Here is a 17,684-nt window from a genome sequence, read left to right on the forward strand (position 1 = left end):
ACATAGGTTACATGGAGCCTAAAGAAAGCTACAAGTAATTGTGCTCATTTTAAACATTAATCTTAGGGCCCTGTGGTGTGGAATTTGCCCACAGAACTCATCCTCTGTTTTGAAATGAATTCTAGAATCCAAGCTTTCATTACAATCTTTCTAGTCACCTTATAGCTTTATAGGAAACCTTTAAAATATGAACCGAATAGATGCAGTGATATCCGCTTGAGTCTGTGGGACAGCCTGAAACAATCCTCTGAGAGGAGTAAACTGCCTCAGTCATCTCAATGTGGTGTTGACTGTGAGAACTAACGATCACAATTTACATACCAGCATTATTAATCTTTTCATGGCTGATCAGTTTAGAAGGAACATCCAGCTAATGTGTTTATACCACAATCCCAAACTCCCTCCCATGCCCCACCAGGTGCCAGGAGCCCTAACATCTACTACTCACTTGCCAAAACTTTCAGCTTCTATGAAAATCCATAATATAGTTATACATTTCCAATACAAACTTTTGCAACACACTGAAAATTAGAGGGACAATGTAAAACAAATTGAATTAAATGTTAAAGTAGTCAAGTAATATTTAATTCAGCCTCAGATTTTAAATGTATCAGAAGCTGCCACAAATTCTCACTTCTGCAGCACCTTGCCATAGAATTTAGGTCAAGCTTGCTACAGCATGCACAAGGTCTTTCCTATTCCGAATGTTTAAATCCATCTGCTTTTGTAGAAAACATGTCAAGATCTCAGTGAACATTACCCTTATATTATCCATATGGTACAACTTCTTGCTGATTTTTAGATGAAGACAACCTTGTTAAATAGAGTTTGGCCTGCTGGATCTCAGTGTAGGAACTAACTAACTTAAAAGATTAGTTCCACAATATACCTGAACAGCCAGTGTATATGTTCATGTATACATCTATATATCAATTTCTTTGTATAAATATATACATATACTGTTTTAAGCTCAATAGCAATTTTATAACGTCCTCTCTTAAAGCAGTCACAGAATTCAAAGATTTAACTTGTAAAACTGAGACAAAACAATAGACAATTATAGAAGATGCATGTTATAGGAATTTTAACAGGCAGAACATAGTCCTACATTGGATAATAATGGTATTGAGGAATCTGCAGCTGCTTGTATTGGATGTGAGTAGAACCAGTCCTTGGAGAGTGGGAAATGGCAGGAAATGCCTCTAACTATTGTAATCTACAAGATTATCCCATTAATCATATTTGTCTCCCGGAGTACCTTAGTACTAACTGTAAGTGTTGTTTTTCCCTTGGCGCATCACATGCAAAAAAGCCTCTAACTGAAAACAATACGGAGACAAAATCAAAATGCTTGTACGTGTACATAGAGTTCTAGCTGCTATCACAAGTGAAATGAATGGTATACACGTGGAAGGGATTGTCAACATCTTTTTACACCTGTAAAATGTTGTCTTTCATTTTGAATCTTTCAAATTTTCTCATCATAGGATGGGTGCTAACACTTGTTTTCCAATTGGAAGGATTTTATGTGCTAATACAGAAAACACAGGAAAGAAGACAGGAGTAATAAAAATGAAAATATATCCTGTAAAACTATATTATAAACTAGTTTGCTTAAACTAGCTGTGACTCATTAATAAAATAAAGCTATGGGATAGCTTATGCCTGAATGGTGTTTCACTGAAGCTAATGGCACTCTGTGTGGGTGATAGACTCACACATTTTATAAAACCTTCAGACCGTGAACAGGAAATGAACCAACAGTTGATACCAAACATACCACATCTTTACAACAGCCCACTATCATCCACAGAGAAATCATAACTAGTTGCAATTTATAAAAATAATTATTTTAAAGGGTAAACTGGATCTATCAGATTTTTAAATTACAAATAAAATTCATCCTTTAATTGATTAACATTTTTTGGAAGGAATATATTAATGAACAACTATCACAGTCATAAACAAGGATTATAATTCTGTATCATTTGTAATCTTGCATGGTCTCATCATAAAAGTAGGCTAATCACGACAGTGTTGACAGAGTTTTGTTTTGAGTTTGAAGAGAAGTGGGGGAGTGTCTGTTTTATCTGTAAAACCAAAGTGAAATTCTGAGGGGGAAATCCACATGGTTTGAAACCAAAGTAATTTGTTGCAAACTTTCTGCAGAGTGAAAATGACAAGTTTCATTAGCTCTATCTCTTTCCTATCATGAGACAGTCTTTTAGAGAGCATATTACTAACCCCTGGCACCTTAATATTATTTTAATCCATGGTACATAGACTAAAATTGCTGCTGAAATATTTGATTACAGTATTTGGTTGGTAAAAAACACTATGGTTAAAGTTGCAGAATGGTTCTACTTATAACTTTTTTTTCACAAGCTCACAACTTTGTGAAAAATGCGAATTTATTATTAAATTTTCCATGCTTAGTCTCTGCTCAGAGAGGAAGCCCTTTTCTTTTTTTTGTTCTCTGTGATGTTTTATGATGTTCTTCGGCTGTTTTTGCATTGTGCATAAAAGGAAAATATTGCCTTTGTTTTTTTCCAGCAAGATCGCTGATCAAAACAGTGATTGCAATCACTTTTAAAAATTGATCGCTATTCAATGGAATTACCCTATAGATGACACACTGCAGTGGCTGTGGCCATGGATCTTTCTCAGCAGATAGAATTTGGCCTAATGCATCCATAACTGGAGATGGCATAAAGTCCTGTCTCTTCCCATTGTCTCTCCAGTCACATAATTCTCCATCACATTGTTTAATCTTATCCTGTTTTTTAAGGTTCAACTAAAGCCTTTATCTAAAAAATAACCTATTCTGTGTAAAGATAGGTATAAGCCACACAGCTGAGATTCAGTTATGAATTCAGATCCAAATTTTCCCAAAGTTCAAGGTGTTCAAATTTGACATACTGATTCAGGCACATTTTATAAAGAGGGATGAATGTGAAGTTAAGATCTTGATCTGGATCTGAACTTTGCTGACATTTGTAGAGTTCTTTGGATTTAGGGTTCTGGTTCAGTCCCATCTCTATGTCTTTGGACAGAAGAATTTGATCTCCATGACTTCCAAGTTTGCAGCATGCTTCAGCACCAAATTTATTTAAAAATAGAAAGAGTGAACACCACTGTACAAAGAAAAATGCATCACAATTTTAATATAGTTTATCAAAAATATTATTTTGTCTTTGGCACCTTACATTTTGAAGTTTAAATGAATCATAATACCAAATAAGGTTTGTAATAGAACAATACTATAAATATCTTCAATGATTTCAGAAGATAACAGCATCCTTTACAGTTTTGTGTGACTCAAACTTATATTTATATATATTTTAGAAAACATATAAAACATAACATAATTCATGCTCACTCAGAGAGTAGCTATGCATATGCTGTATGTCCTTTTGGGCTTGTAACCAATTGGAGGGGTAGATAGTTATAATTTCATGGTAAGTGAAATAGTCTTAGCATCCAGCATAATGCCTTTCCTGGTAAGGGCTCAATTTAATCTGGAGGTAGCAATTGCTATAATATCTAGGTATTAAATCCAGTATTAAGATGATCATAAACATTATTTGACATAGGCTATGCTCTTGCTGTGCTAGGTTCAAGCAACTGTACTTATTTTGTCTTTTGTGTACTTCTTTTTCTCTTTTTTTTCCTTTTTCCATTTCCCATTACGCTAAATCTTTTATCGCTGCTGGGTGTTAAGAGCTCCATGGAAAGCAGAGCAGAGAGGAAGCCCTTTGCAGGGCACAGAAACAACTTTTATTAGTTCTACAGCACCCAGGAATATTACATATTTCTGTGCACCTTCTACTGGCATTTTATCTATTAATTAATTATTTACATTTATACAGACATAGAGCTCTCCTGTAATATTAGGCTTCTGTAAAAAAAATGTGTTTCACCTGATTCTGAAAACTCTCCATACTGAGATTTTTAAAAATCTCTGCTGGAAGGGCTTTCTCCTGTCTGGGATCTAGCACTGAGAATGCCTTGGCTATGACTTCCAAAAGTTTCATCTCTAGGCACTGATAGCTTCATTATCTTTGAGTCTGATGAGTGCCTCTGAGGTAGGTCCTAGTCCATTAAGGGCCTGAAAGATTAGGACCACACGCTGGAAATGGACCCAGAAATGAACAGGGACTCAGTGGAGGCCCTAGAGCACAGGGGTGATGTGTTTCCAGCATCCAGCCCTGCTCAAGTGATGTATGTTGCTCATCTGAAGCTTGGCCTTGATGTTCAGCTGCAGCTAGAGGAAGATACAGTAATCTATTCTGGAGGTGATGGATTCTGGAGAAGGATCAGGACTGGTAGACTCCTGCCAGAAAGGAAGGGCATCATCTACTGGCAAACTGAAAGTAGTGAAAGCCATTCCTTCCTAAAGGTGGTACTTGGTGGTCATGGAGCAATAAGGATTCCAGAATAGCTTAATTCTATGCACTATTTTGCTAGCTGGAGAGCAGATGCCTCCTATGGAGGGCACATTCAGGGTCTTGGCTCACTCCTCTATTACCCTATCCCACTAGCTTCATTTCCACCTTCCCTGGGCTGAGCTTTAGCGTCTCTTCCAGGTGCTTGTTTATCATAGACACTCTGACATCTATTGGTGCTGGCTGCACTAGCTGAGAAGGTGATGTATGCTCAGGTGTTGGCTTCATATTGGTTGCACTGGCACCTATAGCATTACTTGACCTCTCCTACGAATGTCATATCTTGAACAGGAGATGGAACAGGATGGAGCATTGGAAGACTCCGCAGATGAAGGCTGCTGAGGATAAAACAATTACATACCCACCACCATTCTCTGTATAATGTTCAAAAGGAAACGTGCAGCCAATTTGGTGTGACACTATCCACTTCTGCTATGTCTTGTATGGGGATAAGCAATAAACCATCATCTGCTGTGCAGAAAGCCACAGGACAAACCGTATAAGCAGTGAGGTTTGTCTGTCTTTAGCCATCGACATTAGGATCAGCAAATGTTGGCAACAAATGTAGAAGAGTTCTGCTTCTCTCTAAACTATGACTGAGTTAACATGTAGCATCAACAGCCAAATTAATACTGCAGGATAACCAGGGCAAAAATTATACAGAGTGTCAGATTGGGCCCCATAGATCAAGTACTAATTCCTCACCAAGTAAATCTATTGATTTTAATGGGATATTCACACATGTAAGGGCTGCAGGATCGGGCAATTTGGACATCTGCCAGAGAAGAATTGGAGGCAGCCTCCGGCCATGTCTACATCTAAAACTTTACAGCGCTGGTTGTTATAGCTGTATTAGTACAGCTGTATAGGGCCAGCGCTGCAGAGTGTCCACACTTACTGCTAGCAGCGCTGCAAGTGCTGTTAGATGTGGCCACACTGCAGCGCTGTTGGGAGTGATGCATTGTGGGCGGCTATCCCACAGGGCACCTCGTCCCAAAGCGGCGCTGGGGCTTGTGGGAAGGGGAAGGAAGTGTGATTGTCCTTCTGCTTCCTGTTCCTGTTCCAACGGCCAGCGTTGCTTTGGTACACATGCGGAGCACTGTGGCAGCATTGTGACTCTAAAGCGGTTTTTCTGCATTATCCTTCAAGAATGGATCCTCAGGTACTGAATACCTTACTAATGACTATTGCCAGCACATCTCGCCTTACTGTTGATCTAATCCTTAGGCTGCTAAATGTGCGTGTGACTGACATTGAGGAGTGGGACGATGGTACTGAATCGCATCAATATGCAGACAGTACAATGCTAGTGGCAATAACAGACGTGCTCTGCTCCGTGGACCGGCGCGTTTGGGCTCGGGAAACCAGCACTGAGTGGTGGGATCACATCGTCCTGCAATCATGGGATGACGAGCAGTGGCTGCAGAACTTTCGTATGAGGAAAGCCACTTTCATGGGACTTTGTGATGATCTCGCCCCCAACCTGCGGCGCATGAACACGAGATTTAGAGATGCCCTTTCTGTGGAGAAGCGGGTGGCTATTGCAATCTGGAAGCTGGCAACTCCAGACTGTTTCCGATCGGTGGCGAACCAGTTCGGAGTGGGAAAGTCCACCGTTGGAATGGTGCTGATGCAAGTTTGCAGGGCCATTAATCGAACACTGACAAGAAGAACCGTGACTCTTGGGAACGTGCAGGACATTTTAGATGGCTTTGCAGAAATGGGCTTCCCTAACTGTGGAGGGGCAGTAGATGGGACGCATATTCCTATTATCTCTCCACCCCACCTGGCATCGGAGTATATTAATCGCAAGGGGTACTTCTCTGTGGTTCTGCAAGCGCTTGTGGATCACCGTGGGCATTTCACTGACATTTACTCTGGATGGCCTGGAAAGGTGCACGATGCACGCATATTTAGGAACAGTGCCCTGTTCAGGAGGCTTAGGGCCGGGACCTTTTTCCCAGATCACAAGATAACAGTAGGGGACGTGGAAATGCCCATCGTGATTCTGGGAGACCCCGCTTACCCATTAATGCCATGGCTCATGAAACCATATACGGGGAAGCTTGACAGGAGCAAGGAACGGTTCAACTACAGGTTGAGCCGCTGTAGAATGACTGTGGAGCGTGCTTTTGGCCGTTTGAAAGCTCGCTGGCGCAGTCTGTTCGGGAAGCTAGATTTGATGGAAAGCAGCATTACCGCTGTTATATCCGCGTGCTGCACCCTCCATAATATTTGTGAAGGGAAGGGTGAAAGGTTCAGTGAGGAATGGACCTCCGAGGTTAGACGTTTGGAGAATGAGTTTGCTCAGCCAGAGAGCAGGGCTAATAGGGAGGCCCAGGAAAGGGCTTCAAGGATTAGGGATGCTATAAGGGAGCAATTTGATGCTGAGAGCCAGCAGTAATGTTTGGTGCATGTGTTGTGCTTTGCTTTACCTTGCTGTGTATAATTTACCATTTCTATCACCAATAAAACATATTGAAAGAAATACAAACCAAATCCTTTTATTTGTCATACAGTAAAAAACAGGAAAGGGGGTATGGGTGGTTCACAGTACATTCAGATGTTTTACTATTTCCTATTTTACTCAATTGTAACCGTCTAATGCAACTCACCATTACTTTGCTGCAGAATGATGGGGGTGGAGTGCACTGGGTAAGAATTAAACATATCTTGGTTACTAGGTGATCTTATAGGTGTTGGGGGCAGCTGATGATAATAAGGAACTGGGTGCTGCATAAAGCTATTTTGAGGATACACAGGGGGACAAGGAACAGTGCTTTGGGAAGGCTGTGGGATATCACGGTATATATTTGTCTGCATGGCTACAAGAGACTCAAAAGACTTGGTTTGGCGAGACAGGAGTCTCATCATCTGCCTGGCTATTCTTTTGGCAGACAATTCCTGTCTCCTGCTTTCAGTCAGCCTCCATTCCTGTACACTTTTTCTCCACTCCTCAGTCTTCCTACTTTCCCTGTTGTAGTGGTTCAGAACGGTCTTGATCAGCTCCTCTTTTGATTTCCTAGGATTGCGCCTCAAATTCTGCAATCTACGTGAGGCCGGTGACACAGCTGCATTACTCGAGTTGCCTAGAAAAAATAGAGATAGAGACATGTAAAACACAGGGGCATCATTGTTTATTATCAACTTTTGAAGGACATTGGAAACTGTAGGTAGCATCCCTCTCACATACCTCACATAACACTGTAGAGTTCAAGAAAGCTAAGACATGTCTAGCAATGGGGTGAGTACTTTTGCTTAAAATTCTCCCATGTTACTGGGATGCCTTGGTTCCTGCTTGGAAGGGGGGCCGGGTGAGGAAAAAGCACCCCGCAGGACAGGGTTCCCGCTTGGAAGGGGGGGTGGGGGACGGACAGAGCACACCGCAGGGCAGGTTTCACGCTTGGAAGGGGGGGGTGGGGGACGGACAGAGCACACCGCAGGGCAGGTTTCACGCTTGGAAGGGGGGGTGGGGGACGGACAGAGCACACCGCAGGGCAGGTTTCACGCTTGGAAGGGAGGATCGGCGAGGAAGAAGCACCCCGCAGGACACGGTTCCCGCTTGGAAGGGGGGGTGGGGGACGGACAGAGCACACCGCAGGGCAGGTTTCACGCTTGGAAGGGGGGGTGGGGGACGGACAGAGCACACCGCAGGGCAGGTTTCACGCTTGGAAGGGGGGATCGGCGAGGAAGAAGCACCCCGCAGGACACGGTTCCCGCTTGGAAGGGGGGGTGGGGGACGGACAGAGCACACCGCAGGGCAGGTTTCACGCTTGGAAGGGGGGTGGGGGACGGACAGAGCACACCGCAGGGCAGGTTTCACGCTTGGAAGGGGGGGTGGGGGACGGACAGAGCACACCGCAGGGCAGGTTTCACGCTTGGAAGGGGGGATCGGCGAGGAAGAAGCACCCCGCAGGACACGGTTCCCGCTTGGAAGGGGGGGTGGGGGACGGACAGAGCACACCGCAGGGCAGGTTTCACGCTTGGAAAGGGGGGATCGGCGAGGAAGAAGCACCCTGCAGGACATGGTTCCCGCTTGGAAGGGGGGGTGGGGGACGGACAGAGCACACAGCAGGGCAGGTTTCACGCTTGGAAGGGGGGGTGGGGGACGGACAGAGCACACAGCAGGGCAGGTTTCACGCTTGGAAGGGGGGGGTGGGGGACAGACAGAGTACACCGCAGGGCAGGTTTCACGCTTGGAAAGGGGGGATCGGCGAGGAAGAAGCACCCCGCAGGACACGGTTCCCGCTTGGAAGGGGGGGTGGGGGACGGACAGAGCACACAGCAGGGCAGGTTTCACACTTGGAAGGGGGGGTGGGGGACGGACAGAGCACACCGCAGGGCAGGTTTCACGCTTGGAAAGGGGGGATCGGCGAGGAAGAAGCACCCTGCAGGACACGGTTCCCGCTTGGAAGGGGGGGTGGGGGACGGACAGAGCACACCGCAGGGCAGGTTTCACGCTTGGAAGGGGGGGTGGGGGACGGACAGAGCATACCGCAGGGCAGGTTTCACGCTTGGAAGGGGGGATCGGTGAGGAAGAAGCACCCCGCCTGGATGCCTACGTGCTGGGAAGGGTGGGGGGGGGTGGATTGGGGCAGAGGAAACAGAGCGCCTTGCGCTGGGGAGCCGTGCTTCTAGCTACCTGCCCTCAATTATCCCTAAACTATCCACAGGCTTTCATAATGCCAGACATATCACTGCTGCGTGTTACCAAGGAAGAGCGGGAGGGTCTTCTACAGGAATGCGGATACCGCCCTGGCCCCTATGCAGCTCACCTGTGTGCGGCCATGGTCCCCCCACCCCTCGCTGCACAGTGGATCGGACGAGTTAGCCTGACCGGGACAGGGACCACGGTGGCTCTACCTATAAACTTGTTAAAGCACATTGCCCAAGATCTAGCTGCAACTTTTCAAGAGATTACTCAGGCAGATTACACAGATGTCATAGATCACATCAATGGGCTATTCCACGTTTAGGCATGCATGCAGGCAGCCATAACGAGAATCCTGCTATCACAAAGCATTGCAATCTACTTACCACGAGCACGATCCTCAGCTTCCTCATCAACGTCCGCTTCCAGCTGCTGTGACTGGCTAGTCTCCTCAGGGCTAGAGAAGAGCTCCTGGCTGCCTGTGTCCTGAGACTCCGGGGTGTCCCCCTCAACGCCAGTAGTATCACTGTATTCATCCTCTACACCATCCCCCACTTCTCCCTGCTCTGAACTCTCCATCGTGCTTCTAGGATTCACGGTGGGGTCACACCCAAGAATGGCATCCAGCTCCTTGTAAAACCTGCAGGTTGTGGGGGCTGCTCCTGAGCGTCGGTTTCCCTCACGGGCTTTGCAGTATGCACTCCTCATCTCCTTAATTTTTACTCTGCATTGCAAGGCGTCCCGTTCGTGGCCCCTTCTCATCATGGACTGCGATATCTGACCATAGGTATCGTAGTTTCTCCTTCTGGAGCGCAGCTGTGTTTGAACAGCCTCATCTCCCCACACACTAATTAGATCCTGCAGCTCTGCATTGGTCCATGCTGGGGCTTGTTTGTTGCGTGGAGGCATGGTCGCTGAATGATTGATTGATTAATTGCACTCCACGCCTGGCTGAGCAAACAGGAAGGGGATTTTTTAAATTTCCCGGGGCATTTAAAGGAGGGGTCAGGTGAGCACAGGGCAGAGGAGTTTTCTTGATTACCAGAGAGGTATCCTCAGGTATGCTGGGATACCTGCTTATTCCACGGAGGTCAAGAAAAGCGCTGGTGAGTGTCTACATTGGATTACCAGCGCTGGATCACCAGCGCTGGATCCTCTACACCCGAAACAAAACGGGAGTACGGCCAGCGCTGCAAACAGGGAGTTGCAGCGCTGGTGATGCCCTGCAGATGTGTACACCTTCAAAGTTGCAGCGCTGTAACTCCCTCACCAGCGCAGCAACTTTCTGATGTAGACAAGCCCTCAGTGTGAGGCACATAAAGTTTAGCCATAGGTTTAATCTTTATAAAGATTCGATTTGGGCTGAGTTGCACCAAGTTGGTAATCCAGTGCTTTTCAGAGACCACAATCTTGTTCTCCCGAATCTGAGTTTTTATTTTAAAAGTGAGGGGGAGAGAGAAAAGTAAATCTCTAGCCATTGTAGTTGCAGGGAAAACCTACAAATGTTAAACAAATGTAACTGCTGCCATGATATCTGCCTGCATCTTCAAAGAGCCTAAAACAGTAGCTCTGAGAGATGTGAACTGCCCTGTTAATCTAAATAGGGTGTTAACTCAGGTGCCCACAGTGATAATGTAAATGTCAGTGTAGTTACCTATTTCACTGATGATCAAAGCACATAAGAAAGGGGAGGAGGGTGGAATCACAGATTTTCTTAGGCTTAACTACCGAGTTAGGTCTACATAAATCATCCTTACTCCCATCCATGTAAGTGCCCTACTACACCAACATCATAACTCCACCTCCAGGAGATGTGGAATAGAGGGCTTATGTCGGTGTTATTGCACTTTTTACATCTGTGCTGAAAGATGACACCTGCATTATAACAGTGCCCCCTTCCCAGCACTAATGGAGTGCCATCACCAGCATGGGTCCAGCAAAGTGGGGGGAGTATCTCCTTGTACACTCTTTCTTCTGCTACTGAATCTGCACAGGGCAAACCAGCCTTTCCCCTTGAATCTGGGGACAGCATTCTCTGGCTGTTACTAAGGGCTGATCTACACTAGGGGAGGGGATCGATCTAAGATACGCAACTTCAGCTACGTGAATAACGTAGCTGAAGTCAAAGTATCTCAGATCGATTTACCTACCATCCTCACGGCACGGGATCAATGTTCGCGGCTTCCCCTGTCGACTCCGCTACCGCCATTTGCGTTGGTGGAGTTCCAGAGTCGACAGGAGCGCATTAGGGGATCGATATATCGATCCCCAAGAAATCGATTGCTACCTGCTGATACGTCGGGTAGTGAAGACGTAGCCTAAACATTGACAGCTTCAAGAACAAGCCTGATTCAGCAATCTTTTACTCAGACAAAATGCCAGTGAGTTCAATGGGAATCTGGCATGTGTAAGGATTGCAGGGTCAGGCCAGACAACACATACCATTAATAATAAATAAATCACATAAACATTCCTTAACTTAGGAATGCTTATAGAACCAATGGAAGCATGAGTCCTTAGCCATCTTGTGGCATCATGGGCTCAATTTTAATTTGGATGTCTTGACTGAGTGACCAAATTCTGCTCAAACAGGCATTGAAATGCTCAAATAACAGGTTTATTCACCTAAATGTGATTTCATTGCACAGATGTAGTACCCAGTTCAGGGACCCATTTTTGAAAACTGGGCTCCCTAACTCATCTTTCCCTTTGTTACCTACCCTGACAATGCCTTGAAATCACATAAAGAGTGGGAGGGCTCAAACTGATTCCAAATGGTGGTCACACAAATGGCTATTCTTGACATTAACTTCATTAATTAACAAATCTTGAGGGAAATTAGTGCACGTAGATGCTATCATTTATCACAATTATTTACAAAGCCCTAAATTTGCACTTAGTAGAATTCTTCTCATCCACTTGCATATCAAGTGCTGCACAATATGTTAGCACATGGAACTGTAAGGTAGGGACTAAAGAGAAACAGTCAAATGAAAGAGAGGCTCATTCAGTTACATCACATGAAAGCACAGGACTAAATATTTACAAATTTTATAAGTGCGTGTATACAAATGCAAGAATTCTAAATACTAAGATGGGTGAATTTGAGTGCCTCGTATTAAATGAGGATATTGATATAATTGGCATCATAGAAACTTGGTGGAATAATGACAATCAACAGGACTCGATCATACCAGAGTACAAAATACATAGGAATGACAAAGTAGGATGCGCTAGAGGAGGCGAAGCACTACATGTGAAAAGAAAGCATAGAGTCAAATACAGTAAAAATCTTAAATGAATCAAACCGTACCACAGACTGTCTATGGACAGAAATTCCATGCATGAATAATAAGAGTGTGGCAGTAGGAATACTACTGACCACCTGACAAAGATGGTGATGGTGATCGTGAAATGTTCAGGGAGATTAGAGAGGCTGTCAGGTTTGTGAAGTGCTTCTCTTTGTTTAAAGGGGGGAAGCGTGGTCTGAAGAAATTCCACACAGAGGGAAGAGGCACTGTAAATGTACAATATACAGTAGTTTGATGCTAAATTTTCTTAAAAGGGAGACAAGGCTTGTGAGTGGGAACTTTGCTCTGGCCTTTGAAGGAAAGACAGAGAGAGGTCTACATAGTATTAGTCTCTAAAGTGTCTTTCTCCTTAGGGTTTATAAGATTTACCTAGCCTGAAATGCTGTCCCTAATACGAACATGATTGTTGTATGTGCTTAACAGTCTTGCCATTTCTACATCTCCCCAGTATGCTCTTCCCTCTGTTCACTTCTGGTCTCATCTCAGACTGGTTTGGATGAAAACAAGTGGAGAGATCCCATGTCCTCTGGACAAACATGAGGTTGTCAGTTAATGTTCTCAGGCTGTGAGCTAGAAGCCTGTTTCCAATATCCAGAATTTTGATGTGAGGCAACTAAAATATAGTGAAACAAAAATAAACGACAGGAGCATTAATCTCAGTAACCAGATTTGCAGCTCCTTTGCTTCCAGTTCTCTTTCAAGGTTGCAGAGTGTCTTTTCTAGTGGTTAATTTGTGCCAGGGCTGAGCCCTGGTACCTCTAGGATTGGCAACTCAGTCCCAGCACCTCTTGGTTTTGCTACATCAGTTATGAATGTAAAAAAATTGCTTGAGCCCTAGCACCTAATTGCGTGAGCCCCAGCATCTCTTTCATTACAAATTAAGCACTGGTCTTTTCTCCTTGAGAGTAGACTCGGTGACCTTTCCTCAACAGCAGATTTCTTAAGAACCACATTTATTAAAACCAGAGAGAGAATGGAATAAAAACAAAAGGTATGCTCAGCGTGCCTAGATTTACACTTTGCATTGGCTGCACTTGGTAAGGTAGTCTCAGTTTCCTTTACAGAAAGGAGACAAAATGTTTACTTGTTCCAAAAAAGCAGTCTGTGGCCCTGATGCCAGCATCAGGCTATGTCTACACTAGGGACCTTACAGCGACACAGCTGTACCGCTACAGCTGCATCACTGTAAAATCTCCCATGTAGCTGCTCTATGGCAGCGGGAGACAACTCTCCGCTGACATAATTAAACCACCCCTATTGAGTGGCAGTAGCTATGTTGGTGGGAGAGTGTCTCTCTCCAACATAGCTCTGTCCACACTGGCACTTTTGTCATTGAAATTTACGTCGCTTAAGAAGTTGGGTTTTTTCACACCCCTGACTGATAAAAGTTTTGAGAACAAAAGTGCTAGTGTAGACAAAGCCTCAGACCTGGTCTACACTACGTGTTTAAACCGATTTTAGCAGCGTTAAACCGATTTAACGCTGTACCCGTCCACACAACGAGGCCCTTCATATCACTATAAAGGGCTCTTTAAATCGGTTTCTGTACTCCTCCCCAACGAGAGTAGTGCTAAAATCGGTATTACCATATCGGATTGGTTTAGTGTGGCCACAAATGGATGATATTAGCCTCCAGGTGGTATCCCACAGTGCACCATTGTGACCGCTCTGGACAGCAATCTCAACTCGGATTCACTGGCCAGGTATTCAGGAAAAGCCCCGCGAACGTTTGAATTTCATTTCCTATTTGGCCAGCGTGGAGTTCTGATCAGCACAGGTAACAATGCAGTCTCCTGAGAATCGAAAAAGAGCTCCAGCATGAACTGCACGAGAGGTACTGGATCTGATCGCTATATGGGGAGAGGATTCTGTGCTAACAGAACTAAGTTCTACAAGATGAAATGAAAAAATATTTGAAAAAATTTCCAAGGCTATAATGGAGAAAGACCACAGCAGGGACTCAGTGCAGTGCAGAGTGAAAGTTAAGGAGCTCAGACAAGCCTACCAGAAAACCAAAGAAGCAAACAGAAGGGCCAGGGCAGGGCTGAAAACATGCCACTTCTACGCTGAGCTGCATGCCATTCTGCCACCACTACCCCACCCCTGTCCCTGGATTCCAAGGTTGGGGTGGTAATCTCAGCCATGCCTGAGGATTCTGTGGACAGGGAAGATGAGGAGGAGGAAGAGGAGGATGAGCTTGCAGAGAGCACACAGCACTCCGTTAGCCCCAACAGCCAGGAGCTTTTTCTCATCCAGACGGAATTACCCTCCCAGCCCTCCCAAGCCACTAGCCCAGACAGTGAAGCCATGGAAGCCACCTCTGGTGAGTGCACCTTGGTAAATATAAAACATGGTTTAAAAGCAAGCATTTTTTAATGATTGATTTGCCATGAGGACTTGGGATGCATTCACGGCCAGTACAGTTATTGGAAAAGTTTGTTAACATGTCTGGGGATGGAGCAGAAATCCTCCAGGGACATCTCCATGAAGCGCTCCTGGAGGTACTCCAAAAGCCTTTGCAGAAGGTTTCTGGGCAAGGTAGCCTTATTCTGTCCACCATGGTAGGACACTTGACCACGCCATGCATGTAGCAAGTAATTGGGTATCACTGCATGACAAAGCATAGCTGCATATGGTCCCGGTGATTGCTGGCATTCAAGAAACATCCGTTCTTTATCTCACTGTGTTATTCTCAGGAGAGTGATATCATTCATGGTAACCTGGTTGAAATTCAGGAATTTGAGTAAGGGGACAGAGATGGCCATTCCTACTGGGCTGTTTGCCTGTTGCTTAAAAGAAATCCTTCCTTGCACGTAGCCAAGTGGGGGGAGGGGAATAGCGCTGAGCTTTTTCGCGTTTGGCTATCAGGGATCTTCCCTGCTACCAGCCATGCGGTGGGGGGGGGAGGGAAAGGGGGGTGATTAGCAGTGATCTTCCATGATACCAGCCATGTGGTGGGGGGAGGGGTAAAACGATCATCCCAGAGAATTGGAGGGGGTGGTGGCTTCTGCTGCTGCATGTTAACAGGAAAGAAGCATCTCTAAACAGGATTTGCTTGGTATTTGGGAAAGGAGGGCACTGTGTATATGAAGGCTGCAGAAGCCGAAAGACAATGGCTTACCATGGCCGCATGCAAGCTGAATTCTGGTGCCCGGACCTGCGTCTGTGAGATCTGTAACACCAGAGCCGCACTCAATATTAAGATGCAAAATGCGACCTTGTAGTGAAATCACATGTGCTATGTAAGGTGAATAGTGTTGTTCACTGTGAAAGAGTATAACCATTGTTCTGTAAAATGTATCTTTTTAAATACTTCTCTCCCTTTTTTCCCTCCCTCATGCAGGTGCACATTTTTCAAGTCTCCCTACTCCATCCCAAAGGCTATCTCAGATAAGGCAGAGGAAAAAGAAGATGCGAGACAAAATGTTCTTGGAAATCATGGAAGTGACCCACAATGAAAGAGCTCATCTGAATGAGTGGAAGGACGTGGTATCAAATTACAGGAAAGATGCCAGTGAACGTGAGGACAGGAGGGACCAACGTGAGGATAGGAGACACGCTCGAGATGAGAGGTGGCGGCAGGAAGATCAGAGGTGTAGGCAGGAAGATCAGCGGTGGCGGGATGCAACGCTGGGGCTGCTGTGTGATCAAACTGATATCCTCCGATGTCTGATGGAGCTTCAGGAAGAGCAGCGGGGTCACAGAGTGCCGCTGCAGCCCCTGTGTAACCACCTTCACCACTCACCATGTTCCATATCTTCCTCACCGAGACGTGTAAGAATGTGTGGGGGAAGGCTTCATGCACCTGCCCACTCCACCCCCATGGACAGCCCAACCAAAAGGCTGTCATTACATTGAAATGTTTTTAGTAGCCTTTTCCTTCCCTCCTATCCTCCTCCCAAACCACACCCGGGATACCTTATCATTTCTCTCCCTCTTTTTATAATGACTTTTTAATAAAGAATACATGATTTTTAAACGATAGTGACTTTATTTCCTTAAGCAAGCTGTAATCGAAGGGGGAGGATGGGTTGCTTACAGGGAATGAGTCAATCAAGGGGCGGAGTTCATCAAGGGGAAACAAAGACAACAGTTACACCGTACCCTGGCCCTTGATGAAACTCATTTTCAAAGCTTCTCTGATGCACACTGCTTCCTGGTGTGCTCTTTTAATCGCCCTGGTGTCTGGCTGCGCGTAATCAGCGGCCAGGTGATTTGCCTCAGCCTCCCACCCTGCCATAAAGGTCTCCCCCTTACTCTCACACAGATTGTGGAGCACACAGCAAGCAGCAATAACAAAGGGGACATTGGTTTGGCTGAGGTCTAAGCGAATCAGTAATGTGCGCCCGCGCACCTTTAAACAGCCAAATGCACATTCTATCACCATCCTGCACTTGCTCAGCCTGTAGTTGAACAGCTCCTGACTACTGTCCAGGCTGCCTGTGTATGGCTTCATGAGGCATGGCATCAAGGGGTAGGCTGGGTCCCCCAGGATAACTACAGGCATTTCAACATCCCCAACTGTTATTTTCTGGTCTGGGAAGTAATTTCCTTGCTGCAGCCGTTTAAACAGAGTAGTGCTCCTGAAGACATGAGCGTCATGAACCCTTCTTGGCCATCCCACGTGGATGTTGGTGAAACGTCCCTTGTGATCCACCAGTGCTTGCAGCACCATTGAAAAGTACCCCTTGCGGTTTACGTACTGGGTGCCCTGGTGCTCCGGTGCCAAGATAGGGATATAGGTTCCATCTATCGCCCCACCACAGTTAGGGAATCCCATTGTAGCAAAGCCATCCACTATGACCTGCATGTTTCCCAGAGTCACAACCTTTCGTAGCAGCAGCTTAATGATTGCTTTGGCTACTTGCATCACAGCAGCCCCCACAGTAGATTTTCCCACTCCAAATTGATTCCCGACTGACCGGTAGCTGTCTGGCATTGAAAGCTCCAGAGGGCTATTGCCACTTGCTTCTCAACTGTGAGGACTGCTCTCATCTTGGTATTCTGGCGTTTCAGGGCAGGGGAAAGCAAGTCACAAAGTTCCAAGAAAATGCCCTTATGCATGCGACAGTTTCGCAGCCCTGCGAATCGTTCCACACCTGCAAAACTATGCGGTCCCACCAGTCTTTGCTTGTTTCCCGGGCCCAAAATCGGTGTTCAATGGCTAGAACCTGCCCCATTATCAGCAGGATCTCCAAAGCGCAGGGTCCCATGGTTTGAGAGAATTCTGTGTCCATGTCCTCATCACTCTCGTCGCCGCGCTGCTGTAGCTGCCTC

This window comes from Gopherus evgoodei, chromosome 6, assembly GCF_007399415.2.
Source record: "Gopherus evgoodei ecotype Sinaloan lineage chromosome 6, rGopEvg1_v1.p, whole genome shotgun sequence".
Lineage (NCBI taxonomy): Eukaryota > Metazoa > Chordata > Testudines > Testudinidae > Gopherus > Gopherus evgoodei.